The sequence below is a fragment of the Hemicordylus capensis genome, chromosome 6 (genome assembly GCF_027244095.1).
Source record: "Hemicordylus capensis ecotype Gifberg chromosome 6, rHemCap1.1.pri, whole genome shotgun sequence".
NCBI lineage: Eukaryota > Metazoa > Chordata > Lepidosauria > Squamata > Cordylidae > Hemicordylus > Hemicordylus capensis.
Window position 1 is genome coordinate 72,056,977 of NC_069662.1, and position 17,818 is coordinate 72,074,794.

General features: G+C 48.8%; 1 long non-coding RNA gene across 1 annotated transcript; it reads left to right on the forward strand.

Moving 5' to 3' along the window:
* Positions 1-8,095: 8,095 nt before the first annotated feature.
* LOC128329339 (uncharacterized) lies at positions 8,096-16,012 on the forward strand. The gene is made up of 3 exons (XR_008309622.1): positions 8,096-8,187; positions 12,219-12,489; positions 15,808-16,012. It is a non-coding gene; the product is annotated as an uncharacterized LOC128329339 (long non-coding RNA).
* The last annotated feature ends 1,806 nt before the right edge of the window (positions 16,013-17,818 follow it).

Below are 17,818 nucleotides of genomic sequence, written 5' to 3' on the forward strand. Positions count from 1 at the left end.
GCGCCACTTAAGGTGGCTCTGACTGCTCTTGACTTTCAGGCATAACCACACAACAGAGCGGGAGCCATACAGAGGCAGTTTCTAAACGGGTTCCTCTTCTTAATGTATGTGTGGAAGGAGCATGCCAGAATACTGGCCTATCATCCTGCTCCTCTGCACTGGCTGGCAGTCCTGTCACTGCCACTTCCTCCTTCCCTCCTCCTGGGTAGGGACTAAACCACCTGCTGCAGCCCCTTGCCTGAGATGCAGCGGGAAGGAAGGCTGGACTGCTTCTCTCTCGGGGACACTTGGTGCAGTTTGGGCTCACCTTGGCTCACCTGCCTCCTTTTGCTGCTGCCTCCTTTTCTGCCTGCTGGGAAAGCAAGGGACAGGAGTGGGGAGAGAGAAGAAAGGGACTCTGCAGCCAAGTGCCTGAGATGAATTCATGGCCCTGAAAGAGGGAGAGGAGGGGGCAGAGGCGATGGGATTGCTTGCCAGTGGAGCAAGAGGGATAGACCTGTGTGTGATTCACTGCTCTACTACAGGCCCATGTACTTATTATAAAAAGAGGCTCATTGTGCCTTGAACGTGGTCTAAGCTTGCTTATTCTATTTTATTGGTCTACACCTTTAAAGTGGTTTGAAGCCACCTAATGGCGCAGCGGGGAGGCAACTTGCCTCGGGAGCAAGAAGTTGCAGGTTTGAATCCCCGCTGGTATGTTTCCCAGACTATGGGAAAGACCTATATCGGGCAGCAGCGAGAGAGGAAGATGCTGAAAGGCATCATCTCATCCTGCGCGGGAGATGGCAATGGTCAACCCCTCCTGTATTCTACCAAAGAAAACCACAGGGCTATGAGGTCGCCAAGAGTCGACACCGACTCGACGGCACAACTTTAAAGTGGTTTCAAGCAGAGTCACTTTCCCCCTTCTGAGGGAACCCAGATAGAATTTTGAAAAGTGGGTGGAAGCTAAGGGTCTCTAATCGACAGTTCAGGTGGTACAAACGGATACAAGTTTGTCGCGAGGACAAAGCCTTGGGGATAGATCAGGAAATGCCTCTACTGGAGACTGTAATTAGTCCTTCAACACAGTGTTGCCAAATATCCTTCAGCCTCCACCTCATGCCTCCGATGAAGTAGATTCTTGCCTACAAAAACTCAGGACATTGTGTTAATGGAGCTACAAGGCTCTTTGTTGCTGTGATTTTGTCAGTCACACTTCTAGACTTTCAAACAGCTAGAAACTTCCTTTAAAAAAATAAAGCCGAGATGTATGGTGCTTCCAGCAGCAATAAATTGTGCAACTTTCGTGGAGTCTTGCTTACGCAGACTCCCATCGGCTTCCATGCTGCTTCTAAGCAGCTGCTTCTTCTTCTCTGGCCACGCACTGATCAGAGACCTTGTGCTATTTTCTCAGCGCCACCTTAGGTTGCTATCTTGCTAACTGGTGCATCTTTGCTCTGCATGTCCTTGACAGGATGAAATGCAGTCACACATTTGTCCCTTTACAACTTCTCTTCTTGCAACTTGCTAATGATCTGAGCATCAGGTGCTTTTGGACATTGGATGATCCTGTTCTTTTCTTCTTGCTTCTGAGCAGAGAAAGATGAGGCTTTGAATAGGATGCAAAAAGAAGTAATGAGGGTGTTGGGAATCAGGAAGCTGAAGACCAGCAGTACACGGGGCAGGCCAAGGACAGCGTCGCTGCACAGGTCCGACCAAGCTGTTATGCAGTCCACACCTAGCATTCCCTGGTCGACAGCTACCATCATCCTGGATGGCGGAGCTCATGGTGAAACTCCCTGGCTTGAGGGCGACCATGATGAGGCTGACCTCAACAAGTGGTGCTCTTCCCTTATCCCAGTCACGCTAGTGAGGAGCCGCTTAGCCCACGTGATCCGTAGGCTCAAAGTGGACTGCACAGAGTCCAAGGTCCAGCTGGCCTGTGCTAAGATGATTTCCAGGCTCACGATGCTGCTGAACCTCTTCAGTGAGAGAGAATACGTCAAGGAGACGTCCTCCCTGTGGAAGTCATACTGCCGGCCTATGAAGAATGTCGCCAACCTGGCCACAGGAAATCCAAGAAAACGGGTGAATCCTGAGGTAAGGGGCAAAGCTTGTCAAGCCTGAGGGGTTGTCAAGCCTACTAATGCATTGTCAGGAGGAGCTTGGGCAACAATCAGCTGACCTGGATGTGGCTCACTGGGCGTGAACAAGGGGAGGCAATGGGAGTTCACCTGGCACTGGCTTCTTGAAAGCATAGAGTCAAGCCATGAAACATTTGGGTTTGTCGTTCATGCTTTCTTTTCAAATTGCAATAAACTCTGTTCCGATTGAGACACGGCCTTTAAAAAGTGGTTGGGTAACCGATTCAGGCCATTTGAATTGGTTTTGAATTAATTTAAATATATTTCACACAGAAAAGATCACACTCTTTTGCAGAATATATTTCATGCAGAATAATATCAATCTCTCACTTCTATCTGTAAAATAAGTCCCACGATATCCATTGCACTTGAGAACGACAATGCATTCGTTCTCACGACCAGCACTAGCCATGCTAGTGCAGCCCCACCTGGGCAGAGCTGCTCATGAGAACTGCCGGGATCGGTCCCAATCCCGGCACTCCTCGACTGGGTAGTCCAGGTGAGGTAGGAGGGTGTACATGCAGCCTCCTCCCTCACCATCTGGTCATGTGGGCAGCTGGGGTGCTGGCAGCTCCCTTCAGGCTGCTGGCAACCATTTTAATGATAGATGCCAAGGGAAGGAGCAACCCAGCCTCTAGGGTTTCTCCATGCACAATGCTGCTGGTGTGGTGCTGCATTGTGGGATTCCTGGAGGCCAGGCTTTGCTTCCCCAGCCTCCAGATTGCTGCGCTGCTGCTCATCGCAGTGGCGATCATGTGGGTGGGGAGATGAATGGCAAGGTTGGGAGGGAATGGAGGTGATGAGGTGAAACCATCTGCTGGCCATTTGCTACCAATCTGTGATGTGAATGGAGGTTCTTACCATTTCTCCGTGATGCATTCGGATGATGTCACTAACCATCACACAATTACACAGCACCATCTGCTGGCCATTTGCTACCAATCTCTGATGGTCTCAAAAGACTTGATTCCCACCATGGATTGGTAGCAAATGGTCAGCAGGTAATGCTGTCAAATTTCACAATGGCCAACAAACCCGTCAGATCACCCCTTGGAGAAATTGTGTAAACTTCCATTTTCAAATAGAGTTGTTCTCTCTTTGGCAATATACCCCATGTCTTGCATTCAGAAGAGTCCAGGCTTAATCTCTAGCCTCTTAGTTAAGGCTTCAGGGCTGAGAGCAGCTGTAAAAAGGAGTAGACAGTACTGGGCTGAATGGACCAATGTTTGACTTGGTAGAAGACAATTGCATATGTCCATATGAGAGCAAGTTCAATAGAGAGCAGTACAAGTGGTGTTTTTTATTCTGAGGGGGGTGGGGGGAGAAAAAGGTAGAAAGACAAAAAAGCCTGTTTTCCCTTTCCCTTTCCTTTGTCCCACCTTGCAGATTGCAAGCCAGGGAATCCCAGAATATGGCTATGGCAAAAGGCTGTTTGCTATTTCAGTGACTGCAGTGATAACGATGATCATGGCAGTAATTTGCCTGTTTGAGGTAAGCTAAAATGCATTTTTAAGTTGGATTTATGAACTGCCAAATCCAAGGGCTTGGGGTGGGAAGCGAATGTCCCACAAAGACACAGTCCCCCCCAACTGAGGAAGAACTACTTTCACACGGGATATGCCAAATACTCATGCTTTGTAGAGAGCTTTCATTTGAGCCAGAGTTCATCCTGCCTCTACCTCTGGTGAACTCAGCTGCTGTTTCTAATCCCAGAGCTCCGACCTGAAGCGTGCAAAGACAGCAGGGCCTCTGAGCACGTTCAGTGTCTTTCCCTCACCCCTGAATACCCACAGGCATTTCCTCACAACAGGGATTAGAGTTGGGAGATCCAATCAACAATGAGCTCCAACACCTCTCTTTTTTAGGAGCACTATCATGACAGGAATGCTAACAAACCAATTTCTTGGTTGACCACCCAAATCATTGGCTCTGGCCCGCTGCAGGAAATCTTTACGTGGTGGTTGGTTGCTCATGGTCTTTCCTCTCTTTTTCTTGACAAACAGATCTGTTCTCAGCTTTCTGCAATTAAGGATGGCACCCCTCAAAGGAAACGGTAAGCCTTGCTCAGGAATGCCTGGTCTTCTGTGATTCTGCAGTCTTGGGACTCTACGCACAGGACCTGGTCTCAAGCTCAGGATTTGGGTGTCCACTTCCATGTTAAAAAAAGAAAACCATTTTTTAGGCCTTAAGGCAGTGGATGAAAAGTTGAAAGGATGCAAACAGTGTCTGTCAGATCCTCCAGTGTTCAGTGGGCAGAACTTCTGTGTGCTGCAGAAGTCTCTGGCCATGTTCTTCAGCTACCCACACACTCCCAGACTTCATATTCCAAAACCTCTCCTCCTAGTGTCATTATGCCTTCTCCATTTTTGACATTTCAGGGTACAAATCTATCCCATGTGCACCATTTGCACAACCCTTTTCATGTAGGGGGAAATTGGTACGCCAGCTGTGACTACCACTAAAAAACACATATCACCCATTTCTTTGAGAGAACGTTTCATTCAGTTTGTTCCATTCTCTCCCTCCTCCATCTCCCCTGCTAACTTGGCAAAGAGGCACCTTTTAACATGATGGTTCTCTTTATTTAGCAGGGGGAGAGTAACTGGCCCTATCCACCCCCAGCACAGTGCCTCCAGTGACTGTAGCTGGTCTCTGTCTTATGTTTCTTTTAGATGGTGAGCCCTTTGGGGATAGGGATCTATCTTATTTGTTTGTTATATCTCTGCGTAAACCGCCCTGAGCCATTTTTGGAAGGGCAGTATAGAAATCCAATGAATAATAACTAAATAAATAAGCATTCCAAAGCAATGATCAGGCCTGGGTGTCAATTTCTTCTTTTTATTCTCATTCAAAGGCCCTTTCTAGGCAGAAAGAAGAAAGGTGCAAAACAGGTAAGGAGATAGCTTATGTTCTCCCATCGTCAACAGAGATATGGATTTTCTGGAAACCTTTGTTGGCAATTCATCTGAAAAAATTTCCCAAGCAAATTTCTCCTCATTTGCTGAATATTTGTGGGGGTGGTTTTGCCCCAAAAGCCAATAAATACTGTAGAAATTTTCCTGATTCCCTAAATAGACTGAGATCTCATTTTGCAAGTTATTTGATCTGATTATGCAAGTTCTTGATTTAAAAAACCAACCACTCTACACCATCTTAACTTCCCTTCATTGTACCTCATATGATTTTCAAGTATCCAAACAGAAATTTTAGAAATAGACATTTTTGTCCTCACCACAGCAGTATTCTTCACTTGACCTTTTTTCTGAAGGAGGCGATCTTCCATTCACTTTTCTGTGAAAGTGAATGTTATGTCCACTTAGAAACTATTTGATGACGAGAACTAAAGCTGCTCCTTGTCCCCGCGATGAAGACTCCTCCTCCTGCCCACAGAGGCACATTTCTTCCTCTGTATGGCCCCAATCTGGGTTCTTCCCTTTGGCATTCTAATGTCAAGAAATGGTGGGCATTACTATCATATATCCAGGATGTTTTCTAGACGGCAGTCAAAGATGCTCTGTATAGAACTTGCAAATCAATACAAGCTGAGAGTTTACAGAGAATCCAGACCCTCCCCAAGATTGGTGCTGATTTTTCTCCTGGGATCTGATGGGGAGGTCACGTGGGGAAAAGGCCCTTGGTGCAATGTTTGCTGCACCCCCCTGTTGGCCACTCCTTGCTTTTGGTGATTAGCTCACATTCACCAGCAAATGAATTTGAAAAGGGGTGGGTTAATAACGAGAAGCAAGAGGTGGCCAGCAGGGGGCGCAGTGAAAATCGCACCAGCAGCCTCCTTCCCATGTGACCTCCCCATCAGATGCCAGAAGAAAAAAGCAACCATCTGCAGGAGGCTCTGGATTCTCTGTGCACTCTCAGCTGATATTCATTGGCAAGCTCCGTTTGTAGCATATTTTACTGTCATCTAGAAAACCTCTAAATAATGGCATGATAGCCACCCCAAACCCTGAAGTTGGTTTGTTGTGACTCATTGTCACGAGATTGTGACCCACGGACCCCTTCTTCTGCTCAGTCTTCCAGTGCAGGTTCTCCAGTGCTCGGTAAGCCTCTTCGGCTCAAGGAGAGTGTGGATAAAGTCGGGGGAAAGAAACAGCATGATGAGGACTCCTCAGGAGACAAGGCTATATTCAGCCGGGAGAGGTATAAATGAAAGGAATATTCTCAGATCTGCATGGGTTACAGAACATCCTATCTCTGATTGCTCCCACACTAGCCCTTTCCTTCAGAATCACTCTCTTTCAGTCACTCACTTGTTACAGAGAATCTAGACAACGTCATTGCTAGCCTGTTGCGTTCCGATGTTTTCAGCATCCCCCTCCTGTCTCCCCCCACCCCCGGTGGACAAGCATTGCATTATTGAGGCACATGAGGAGTGGTTTGATGACAACGTGGTTGATTATGATGCTCTGCCATTTCCTGGCCCTGGTGGCCACTATATGTCCTGCAATGTCTCTTCCACAATTGTTTTTCAATAGAGGTTTGCCAGCTTTGAGGTGCTGATGTGGGAAGTTGCATTGAGGGACTCTTTGGGGCAGCTTAGTATTGTTTTATTTTTTGTTTTTTAAATGAAACCTTTCTCTAATGTGCAAGAACATAAATAAACTTGGGAAATGGAGGACAAAATGATGGGGTTGATAGGGTGGATTGCCATGCCTCTCTCCCACCATTTCCCAGAATGAGCCTGCAAATGAGCTTTTCCTGACTCCCGAACTCATGCTGAATTTAAACAGCTGCCCTCTGCATTAATCCCCTCCCTACATATATGTAGGAGTCCATGCCATCGAACGCAAGGGGATTGACTTCAATCTGAGTAGACGTGCGTGGGAATGGGCTGTGCTTAATATCCGCTTTCATAGCCTGGGCACTGTCCAGATTACATGCTAAAACCGTGTCACTACTGCCCCTTCAGTGTGCTTCCGTCCTGCCTGTGTTTCGGCATCGCGGTCCCTGCGCTGTCAGCAAGGTGCCGCTCTCGTTTCTGATGTCCAGGGGCGTCCCGCTAATGAGGCAAAGGGAGACGAATGCCTCCTGGCCCACAGCCTCGGAGGGCCCCCCGGCCAGTCCTCGCCCTCTCCATTCTGCCGTGCAGCATGCCTGCAAGGGAGCGCAAAGACAGCTGCCTGCCTGCCTGCCATTGCTCTCCCTGCTTCCTCGCCCATGCAGCGTGCCTGCGAGAGCGAGAGGGAGCTGCTGGGAGCCCGAGGTCATGGAAGGCGGGAGAGAAGCAAACTTCCCCTTGGCGAAGCTTCCTCCTCCCCGACAGGCTGAGGTCGCCGAGAAGAATGGTTTGGATCGCTGCTGAGCTCTGTCCTGCTGTTGCGGGAGGGGGGCGATTCTATCTGCCTTCTATTGCCCAGGCTGGATCTGGAGCTGGAAGAGGGCGGGAGACACTGTCGAGAAGACAAGAACAATTAAGCCCCCACCCCGTTCATGTTGTTTTGCCCTGGTATTCTCTTCGCTTCAAGAGACAGTTAATGGCTTCCCCATTGGAACAGTTTGCCTGTCATTCAGCTGTAAAGCTGAATCAAATGTGGGACTTCAGCACTGGGCATAGATCTTTGTGCCCTCCCCCTGGCTTGTAGAAGCCGGAGGAATTGTGCAAACCTGGGAAGACATGATGCCATACTCTTTCATGTACGTCATTGATTCCTGTTGCAGGATTCCACCTTACTTAGCACACCATTTGGATTTGCTCTTTCTAAAAGTGTAGCCAGTACCCTGTTCTCGATACAAGCGGTTCATCGCTAAGGCTATCTCTTTTCGACCACTAACACAATCTTGGCCATGATGCGAACCACTTTTGCAGGGCAAATTGGTGCAGTGTCGCTGTGCCAATACAGCCAGGTTCATAACAGCCAAACAGTCTTGGAGACATGATACCCAGTTGTGAAACCATTGGAGACCCTATTACTGCTCTGCAAGCGCCACATAACTTTGGCTCTTCTCTCTTTGTCAGAGTGCCACCAGCGCCACCAAGCCCGCCAGGTCCACCAAGCCCGCCAGCGGGAGTACAATCGCCTCCAAGAAGGCCCAGCTCAAGAAGAATGTAAGTAATGGTTGTATTCTATCCAATGAGGCTATTCTCATGATGGAGGAAAACCGGGCGAAAGGAGCCCAGCCCTGTTTTCCATCCTCGTGAGACCCACCAGGCTTGCGGGTGAGCCCAGTGATTCTCTGGCAGCTAGCCCACCAATGTAGCCCTCCTTTCAACCCAGCTGAGTGAGTGCTCCACTAACCCGGGTTTTCTGATCGTGTGGCGCCTTGGCATGGCTCCGTGCCACAGCCACACACCAGGAGACCTCCGCCGGGAGGCTCAAACAAGCCTTCTGATCCCGGGAGTCTCCCCAGGATTCCTCCATACACTCGCGTGGGTCATCCTGCTAACAAGCAGAAGGTTGCTGGTTCGAATCCCCGCAGGTACTATATGGGGCAGCAGCAATATAGGAAGTTGCTGAAAAGCCATCATCTCATACGGCGTGGTAGGAGGCAATGGTACACCCCTCCTGTATTTTAGCCAAAGTAAACCCCAGGACACTGTGGACTCCAGAAGTTGAAATCGACTTGACGGCACACTTTACTTTACTTTTATTTTTGTGAGACTGCTCCCCTGTTCTTTACCTTTTGAATGCCATTTTGAATACATTTTGAATGCCAAATCACTACTTTGGGGGCAAATGGCCGCTTTGGTATGGTGGGGCGAATTTTCACATGGATAGAGCACAGTAGGAAAGTCTTGACTCTGCCCCTCACTGCACAACACATTCCCAGATTGGGGCCCCCTATCACTGAGAGTCCAAAGGGTCTGCTTCCAGGTTGCACTTGTCTTCTAATGATGGCTCTCAGGTCATGTGCAGGTTGGCCATCATTTGGTCACCAGGGCGCTTTCCAGATTGTGAGCCGTGCACCGCAGAAAGCGGTGTAAACTGCAACGTTTTGTGGTGCCAAATTCAACCGACATTAGAGAGCCATTATAAGGGGGAAAGCCTCCTACAACGGGCAGACAGAGCTATTATTTTATTTTATTTTTGCAATGCAGATGCAACATTATAGGGCTGTGACACAGCAATAAAATCCAAAAGGCGGCGTCGGAAATAGGAAAGGCACCTTCCTTACAACACAGGGGCTGTGATGTCAAAACACAGGCTCCACAGAAGCACACTTAAGGGACCCTTTGTGACAGTGTGATAGCGTGCAATCCGGAAAGCGCCCTGTTCACACACTTGGAATCAGTTCTGCATTTCAAGGATAATGACAGCAAAGGCTTCTGCTTGCAGAATAACAGTCCCGCTTGAGTGCCCTGCTCTTCGCCGGCCAGATGCCACTTCACCTGCCAGCCACTCCTGGCTCCCCGCCACCCTCCCTCCCTGTCTCCGTGACCTCCTTCGCTCTTCCCCATTGGGGATGGGTTTTTGAACTGCAGGTTCAGCAGTGAGGAGGGTGAAAAGGGAGCTGGTTCCTCCCACACTGCTGATCTGCAGTTCAAAGTCCCTCCGCATGGCAGTGAAGAGGAATGGGGGCATGAAAGAGGCAGTTCTGGCCTTGTCCCCGGATGCTGCCGTCAGTGTCAAGGGTGTGGCCAGCAGCGCATGGACCTCACCTCGGGCAGCATCGGCACTGGAGCTGACACTGGATCTAGCGCTACAGCTGAGCGACTTTGAAAAAGCTGCTGTCTTTGAGAAGTAATTGCCAAGTGATGACCAAATGACGAGGGAGGAGAAGAATGCCGCCTCGAACCCCATTAAGTTTCTGAACTAGAGGGACCAATGGTCTGACTCAGTGGAAGGCAACTTCCTATGTAACTATGTTTAGGCCTCTCTTTAAGAGGGAGGAGAGGGCGCAGTGGGAAGGCACCGCAGCCAATTGAATGGAAAAGAGTGGCTGACATCCCGAGCAGCAAGAGGCTGCTGCTAACTCATCCAGAACGTTCCCAAGCAGCAGAGTGTGCATGCAGCAGGAGGGAGGAGCGATGTTCACTGTTCTCCCTGCCTCTGTCAGTATCCGTTGCCTTGCAAAAAGAGGTCCCTGAGGGATTTCTGGAAGGATGTACTTTCCGGATTGTAGGTACGTCTCAACGTTGAGATTCATATTTCAAAACACTTGATGGACATTCTGCCATCCATGGATGTCTCTCCCTCATGTGACTTCTGAACCTTGCTGAGAAGTAAAGTGTGCCGTCAAGTCGGTGTTGACTCCTGGCAAGCCCAGGGGCGCAATTCCAGTGCTTGCCTTAGGCGCTCTTTGCCCTAGATACGCCCCTGGGGGAGGGGAGCAATTCTGGCTGCTCTTTCCTGCCCCCATCAGTGCTCTTTACCTTCCTATGACGAATCTGTATGCAGTTGATGCAAGAATGCAGCCAGCCAGCAGGGCAGGCAGACGCTGTGTGGCCTGCTGGGCAACAAACAGCAGCACACAAACTACGGAACAGCAGCATGAAAACACCCAGCGGTTGCTGCTGCGAGTCTCCCTGCCACGTGGACCCTGCTTGGTGCGGGTGGCCCAGCAAGCTCTCGGGCCTGGCCTGCGCTCTCCACCATCTAATGGGAGCACCCACCTGCCGCCCCCGTCCCACGCTGCCCAGAGATCTCGTGTGAGTGTGCTGCTGCAGCCTGTGCGAGTGAGTGGGGGGGGGGGTTTTCAGGTGCCACTGGTCCGCTCGCCGGCCACCTGGGATCCGGAGATACCGGGACCCCCCAGCGGCGCCCGCTGGTTGAATTTTGTGATGGTGGGGCATGGAAATTATGCCCCCTTCAGGGGGCGCCCAGAGCACGTGCCCTGGCTGCCCCACCCTGGATCCGCCTCTGCCCTCTGCTCCGGAACAATCTGGCTGAGTTAGGAGCAGATTTTCTGGTTGCTGCTCTGGATATCAGCCTGTAATAAATTTAAGGTGGTGATGATGATGATGATGATGATGATGATGACGATAACGATGATGGTGATGAACAACTTTGTTAGCTATCCCATAACAAATTGTTGTCTGGGCGGCTGACAACATGAAATTAAAACATGAAATGAAAACATACAACACATTAAATCATAAGAGACCAAAAGGGGCAGGGGTGGGAGTGGGGAAAGGAAATACAAAATGCAATACAAAGACATTTTAAAACTCTTTTAAAATCAGTTTTAAAAAATCAAATTTGAAAATCAAAATTTTAAAAGTCCGACAGAACAAAAAGGTCTTTAGGTGGCATCTAAAAGAACAAAGTGAGGAAGCCAGTCGAAGCTCACTCAGGAAGCTATTCCATAAATGGGGTGTCAGCACCCAAAAGGCCCTCTCCCTAGTAGCCACCCACTTCACCTCCTTTGGCAAGGGCACTCAGAGGAGGGCCTCTGAAGAAGAACTTAAGGTCCTGGTTGGGACATATGGAGCAAGGCACTTTGAACTTTGGGGCCGAAGTCCAGGGCCTCCAAAAGTGTTCTCTCTAACAGGGATTCCCAGATGTTGTTGACCACAGCTCCCAGAATCCCCAGCCAAAGGCCATTGCAGCCAAAGGCTATTGCTGGGAGTTGTAGTGAACAGTATCTGGAAATCCCTGCTAGAGGCAACACTGGCCTCCAAACCCCTTGGGGGCCCCCAAATCCTTTTTAGTTTGTTTTGGGTGATGTGGTCTCCACTGGCCCTCAATCGACCAGGCACTCAAGTATAACTGTGACCTGTTTCAGGTGCTTTAGAGACAGAGGGGGGAGTGGGGGGAGATATGTGGGATGGGAATATGTTAAGTTGTGTGTTGAAACATTTCTGCTAGTGCATATCTGCATAAGTGTATCTGTTTTATATTCTTACATTCTTGTGAGTTCAGTTGCTGTTTGTGCCCTCAAGAACCCACGTATTAAAAATATTGCATGTGTGTTTGTGTGTGTGTGTAGGGGCATGATGCTTAAGTTGCAGGGTGGGGTGCTCCAGAAACCTTTAGGTCCAGGCTCCAAAATTACCTAGGTGTAACCTTGCCTCTGATAGAGCACAGACTGTTTGGAGTAAAGGTGTATGTGATTGGTTTGTGTAGTGCTGTAAGCAAATGTGCTCAGGCTGGCCTAGATGCAGCAGATTCTATTTAATGTCTGTTTTCATTCTGTCAGGTCCACAACACCACCGCTGTTTGCACCTCCGTCTGTACCTCCATTTGCACCTCCATCCACACCTCCATCCGTATATCAGTCTGTACCTCCATCTGCACCTCCATCCTCACCTCCATCCGTACATGAGTCTATACCTCCATCTGCACCTCCACCTGTACCTCTATCTGCACCTCCATCCTCACCTCCATCCGGACATCGGTCTGTACCTCCATCCGCACTTCCATCCGTACATCAGTCCGTACCTCCATCTGCACCTCTGCCTTTACATGGGGTAAGTAAATGTAGAGTAATCTGGGCCTGCTTCTTCCTTTCATTAACCTCGTCATATTAGAGCTGGTCTGTAAGACAGCCTAGTACAAAGTACGATTGTCAGATACATTTTTTTCATGGTAGCTAATTTGCACAACCTTTTACTCATACCAGTTGACTCTACCCTACATGAACCATCCACTCCCCCTTTGAGCAGACTTAATATAGGATGCTCTGCATGCATTGCTATATACTTAGGCTTAAAACAATCACAAATGAATCAGTTCCCACTAAGACATAGTCAGAAAAGAAATGGAATCTCTGCTTGTTAAAGGTGGGCCAGAGAAAGTTGTTTTGAGTACTTCACCCACTCCCAGTCTCTGTCCGGGGCGTAGGATGGCTGGCAGCAACCCTGGACAGGCAGGTGCCTGCCCTTTTCCTGCCAATGCTGCCAGGCCGGACCCCCCGCCACGCAACGAGGTCTCCTCTGCCAGCACCGGGTCTCCCTACACACATACTGCTACTGCCGCTGCCTCCTCCTCTGATGTCAGGCTTGTCCCCGGCTGTGCTTTCCCCAGCCGGCCATACCCCTTCCACCCTGTGTCAGGACACCAATGCTGGAGGCGTTTCTGGGGCTGAGCAGCATGTGTAGCACATCCAACTGGAGAATGCATTCTGTGTTGGCCCCGCTGGGGGCTTCTTTGCCCTGCTTGCCAGGGAGATGAAGGAAGAACCCTACTGGGCCAGTGCAGAAAGCACTCGCCAACTGAATAGGCCATGCAGACACGTAATCAGGGTGGGGCAGGCAGGGCACATGCCCTAGGCGCCAGTTGCAGGGGAGCGCCAAGTGCTTGCCATGCCCCGCACCCAACCATCACAGGTGTGTGTTTTTTTTTCAGGGTTGGTTTGTTTGTTTTGGAAAATCCCCACTGCTGGGTGCCTGCTGCCACCCCCACTCATGCAGCCGCGCAAGTCGCACAAGAGAGATCTGAGTCCCGGCAGAGAGCCTGCGCCCCCGCCCCTACCCCCCCAGAGCACTGACTTTCCGATTATTTTTAGGGAGCGTTTGCTGCCTTAAAGCATCTATTCCCCTTTCTCTTCCTCCAGAGGGGGAAAATAGATGCTTTCAGGCACCAAGCCTGCCCTGAAATGAGACTGAAGAGCTCTCTTCAGCTCTTTAGAGGCCACACCCCTTTGCATGTGATGTCATCATGTGATACTTCACATGCAAAAGGGCGTGGCCTAGAGCTCTAAAGAGCCGGAGGGAGCTCTTCAGTCTCATTTCAGGGTACGCTTGCTGCGTGAAAGCACCTCTTCACTCCAAGGTGTGCTCCTTATTCAGTAAACAAAATTTTGCAGGCAACCCCTCTCCCCATCCAGCTCAAATCCAATCTTCCTTTCTTTGGGTGGGCTTTTCTCTGTGCTCTGTTGTTGGAGGAGGTTAGAGGGGAGGGGTGCGGAAGAGAGTAGGTCCTTAGCTGTGCTGGTTTGCCCTTCCAGCAGCTCATGGGTAATAGCTTTGCTGTCTGCTTTCGTGGAATAGGGAATTGCAAAAATAAATTGCTTTGAATTATTTTGTAGAAGGCATAACTCTTATGCGAGTAGTGTTCATGGTTCATCTTTAGTGATGTATTATAAAACTGTATTTAGTTTTTTGCACTGGGTTTTTTCTGTGTTTGTCCAGACAGTCAACAGTAGATGGTGACATGCTAGTGGGCTTTTTTCTTCTTCATTCCACAGATTAGCTGTAGAAGCTGTCTCAGGGCTAAGATGTGCCTTCTACAACAGACACATGTAATACTCTCTCGGGTGTGGCTGGTTGTGATTCAAATTACACATGGCCACTGGCAGTTGCGAGTTTCAGCAGAGAAATGGGTGGAGTGTTTTTTACCTCTGGCTGCTTTTTTCTCACATGAATGGAAAAGGAGCCTTGAGAGGGCAAATTTAAGGAGGAAAAAAATAACTGCTGGGGGGAAATATCATGATCCTTTGCTTTTTGTCCCTTTGCTCAGACGTATAGTTTTTCACTAGCTGATTTTAATTAAAAAAGCAAAACAGTTGCGGTGACTGGTACCTGCATCTATTGCATAATGCTGATTTGCCTCACTGTTCCACTGTAGTGCTGTTAGTGCAATTAACCGTTCTCGGCATGCAACTTTTGACACTTATAGATGCTCTGCAACGCTTTCTTTTTCCTTTTGGATTGTAGCACTGTGTTCTGCTTCCTCCTGTTGTGGTCCAGGCCTGATTTATATACTGAATATGCTCATTAGCTAGCATACAAAATGAGGCCTGTCTCATAGTGTCAGCAAGTGACCAAGTTCTTTTATATAGTGACCATGTAGGATCTGGACGCAAGGAAGAAAAGAGATCAAACCAAACCTAAATGATTCAATGGGCTTTATTGAGTATAAAAGAATAACAACATCAATCTAACTGAGAGAAAGCAGAACATTCTATCAATATTACTAACAGTATTTCAACCCTAACCAGCAACAATATTCACCCAGTGTTCCTAACTAACACATGTGTGTGTGTATTAAACCTTCCCAGAGCCTAATACAACTTAGATAGAGATGGAAAAAGGGGGGGGGGGTAAGGAAGGTTGAGGACTGGCATGGTTTGGGGAGATCAGGAATTAGTAGAGGGACGAGGGGAAAGGAGAAGAAGGGGAAAGGATGGAAGGATCCAAGGCTTGTAGAGGCAACATATTACCAGGATCAGAGGCTTGAGAGTGGTGGATCTTTCAGCTGAAGGAGAAAAGCTGTTGGCTGGAGACAAGAGCTTTTGGATCAAGCATGCAGTTTGCTCAGAGCATGTCTGAGAGTCAGAGCACCATGGCTGGTGAAGTCTTGACTTCTCATTGCGCAGTGGAAGTCACAGACAGTTCCTGTCCATGGCCAGAGTTCCTGCCTCTAGCCCTACGGCTTGGGCAGCAAACCCTTAGATTGCTCATGAGCAGATCTTGCTTGTAGGCACAAGATTGCGTGGCACGTCTCGTACTCGAATTAGAATTGTATAAACCAGCCCACTATCAGGAATTACGGTTTTGCAATAATTTCAGTCCGTAGGAGACCAGGTTTAGAGCGGGAATGCTGCAAGACACCTTGTCTGTGTACCTGCAATCCTGTCAAAGATCTGTGAGAGCCAGAATTGGGCTGTGCTGGCAAACCACAAAGCAAGGTTTGAAGGTTATGGAGAAGCAATTGTGAAAACCAGCCCACAGTTTCTAGTTTGCCATTGTAATGGCAACAAAGAAATGTCTCCCAGATTCACTGGGGGAAACCCAATTTACTGAGTGCATTTTAATTTAATGATTTTATCTACTTCATATTTTCAGAAGTTCGGGTGCAGGAAGCGAGGGGGGAGGAAGCGAAACTGGAAGAAGAGAAACTGAGCGGGGAGGAACATGATCTGGAAAAGCCTGACCATTGTTATTTTTGTAAATTATTATTATTATTCCTATTATTGTTGTTGTTTTTATTGTTGTTGTTATTATTATTATTTTATTATTATTATTAAAAAAAACATAATTTTGAAAGACACACCTCTTCTTCTCCTCCATGGTCTCTGCAGCAGGAGTTCTGCTTATGTACAGAACAACATTTGGAAGCTTCGGAGGTTTTGTAGAGCATTCTGGTTCCTGCTCTGAAATGGGGAGACCTGTGCACTGTGCGTGCCTCTAGGGCAGGAAGAATACTCCTGTCCCTCAGTTACTTGACAATCATAACTCTAGCAGCATAACTCTAGCAGCAGCAGGGGCAGATCCGCCTGAGGACTTGCTCACCCACCATTCGCTGCCTCTGCTGCAGGCCCCCCACTGACCCCACCAACCACTGCCTCTGGTAGTAACTTGAGAAAGGCTTTGGTGTACGGGCTTAAGGGGAGGAGGCTGCTTGGTGGAAGCAGTTTCTCATTGCCCAGCCCCCAGTTGCCAGTCTTGAAAGTGTTGGGAATTCTCTCTGGTAAGAGAATCCCTTTTTCATTACAGCAAAGTGTACAGAGGCACAACACAGCGGAATTTGGTTAGGCATGCGTGTATGCTGAGAGTAAAGTAACTCGGAGCCAGTTCATAGTTTCAAATCAATATATATGGCATTTATTAAAGAACTCCATTCTAGATAGGAAAGTGAGGAGTTAGGCTCTCTAATCTAGCTAGCTAGCTGGATACAGATGGATTCTGCATCTCTGCACACATGGTGCAGGGAGAGGAGCTTGCATGTTGCAAGGTAGAAGGAACAGGAAGAGAACGGGGAGAGGAAGTGCAAAGCAGGAAGGAAGGAAGTTAGTCCCTAAGAGTAGCAATCTACATTTCAAAGGGATAGTGTCAGAGCAGTAGAGAAGGGATGACCAGTGTCTTGACCCTCTAGCCCTCTGACTCACTAGTCTGTCCTCCACTGTCTTTGAGACAAGAGACTGTGCAAAGTCCTTCACTTCCAAGAGAAAGGTGGCCAAGGTAATGAGAAAAGGCTGCCAACTAGGAAACAGTCTCCTCAACCTGTGCCCCTTGAAATGCTGTGGAGGGTGTGAGGCTGTCATAGCTTTCCTCAGGTGAGCAAGAACCTGGGTCTGCTCCTACTTGGCAGGGAGAAAGTCCCGGAAGAGTAAGCTGAGTTTAGATCAGGGATGCTCAACTCTGGTCCTCCTGCAGATATTGGCTTCCAACTCCCATAATCCCTGTCTATTGGCTACTGTGCCTGTGGATTATGAGAGTTGTCATCCCAAAACAGCTGGGGGGCCTAAGTTGAGCAGGTCTGCCTTAGAGGTATCAAGTGTTCACAACACCTCTGACCACTGGCAGAGTAATTTGTCCCTCAGAGTTATCCCCTAGCGCCATGCCTTGACTTGCCCTGCTGCCACAGGGTCAAAAGGAGAGCCTGGCACATGCTAAACATGAAACATGCTTTCTCGTGCTAGTTGGATAGGACTTCCTGATGCCAAGTCAGTAATAGACTGTCTGTTACCAGGGCTTTGTTTCTTCCCAGTTTCTGGCCTGCTGAGTGACTAACTTGAGCATAACAGAGTGGCACTGGAGACACATCTCGGTACTTGGAGCGCTGCCTGCAGAAATTTAGATTGTACAAGTTCCAGAGCCACAATGTTGGGGAACGGGCCCAATTGGGCACCATCGAGCAGCTAGCTAGTGACTGGGCTGTGAACAGTTCAAGGGCCGCGGATACATAATGGCCTCCTCTTGTCGGCAGGCATTTGAGAATGGCAGAGACACTTCTCTGGACATTTAAAGCCAGGTGTTCTTTATGGCCTTTCCTAGAGCCACCAGAATGGAAAACTACTCCCAAGTCTTTGAAGCGTGCAGCTTGCTCAATCTTATGCCCCTCAATGTGCCAAGA